This window comes from Mus pahari, chromosome 3, assembly GCF_900095145.1.
Source record: "Mus pahari chromosome 3, PAHARI_EIJ_v1.1, whole genome shotgun sequence".
NCBI classification, from domain to species: domain Eukaryota; kingdom Metazoa; phylum Chordata; class Mammalia; order Rodentia; family Muridae; genus Mus; species Mus pahari.
Genome location: NC_034592.1, coordinates 113,697,812 through 113,699,319, shown reverse-complemented (window position 1 = coordinate 113,699,319; position 1,508 = coordinate 113,697,812).

Here is a 1,508-nt window from a genome sequence, read left to right as displayed (position 1 = left end):
CGTGGGGCTGACACTGCACCGACTGCACCCGAGGGGCTGACACTGCACCGACTGCACACGTGGGGCTGGCGGTGTACCACTTGTACTGTATATTGCTGTTTAGAAAAAATGTTATGGGTCCTTTTCACATGCTGTAGGAGAGTACACAAAGATGTGGGTACCAAGGATGGGGATCCCGGTGACCTTGTTAGCACTCTACTTCCCACAGAAGGGCCATTTCTAGACAGAAGAAAACAGTTTATATAGAGCTCTTCTGGATTGCGGCAGTGGTGGCACATGCCTTTAGTCCCAGCACTTGGGAAGCAGAGGCAGGCGACTCTATGTGAATCTGAGGCCATCCTGGTCTGTGGAGCAAATTCCAGGACAGCCAGGACTATTTGGGGACACCCTGTCTTGGGGGGAAAAATCTCTTTTCATTATTTTGGTCACTTCCTTACGTGAGACACATAGACTTTTTCTCTCTGAATATTGTATTGCGCTTGTGACATTCGGAATGTAGGAACAAACTGCTAATACTACATTCCCAGCACTGAGCTAGTAAAGGTCAGGCCTCTGCTCATCTTGTGATGCACATGGGATACCTTGGCCCAGTGAGTTCCTCCAAAGGATTCCTGGGTCCTTAACACCTATTTCCAGCATTTGGAAATCTGAGGCAGGGGGATTGACATGAGTTGCAGACATAGCGAATTATAGGTCAGCTTGAGGTGCAGCGTTAAATCTTATCTTAAAATAAGCATTAGAATCATTTAGGAAAAACGCCTCCAATAGAAATAGGAGAGTATGTGCTTAACTGCCCTATTGTGTGCTTCTAGAAATCCGTATGAGTCAGAACTAGAGAAAATGCTGTGAGAGGCTATACAGTGATTGCCATACTGTGTGCAACCCATTTCCCTCCTACCATGTGGGTGCTGGACATGAAACTAGGTTATCAGGCTTGGTGACAAGCACCCTTACCTGCTGGACAATCTTGCTGTTCCCATCTATTTGTGTTTGAATCCCAGCTACTTCAATCCCCATGGATATATATTTACTACTTTTTTTTGAAACAAGATCTTAAAAATAAAAGAAACATAGTCTCACTCTGTAACCCATGCTGGCCTGGAATTCAGCATCTTCTGCCTCAGTCTCCCAAGCGCTAGGACTTCTTACATGCCACAGGTCATAATACACACTTCAGTTTTGTTAAAAGAGAAACAGGAATAATATTGGTACCAACCTATAAGATTGTTGTGACAAAGGAGAACATTATGTAAAACTAAGCTCAGGATATAGTAAGATTCCTTTTGTTTTTTGGTCCTCATTTGAGGGCTTAAACCCAGGGCCTCATACATGCCAAGAATTGGCTCTGTCACTGACCCATACCATCAGTCCCTATGGATTACTGTGACCTCAGAGTCTCATCATGGATCTGCCAAATGGCATTAAATTGGAAATAAATTTCTGAAAGACTTGCTTAGAGTCTCTCTCTCTCTCTCTCTCTCTCTCTCTCTCTCTCTCTCTCTCTCTCT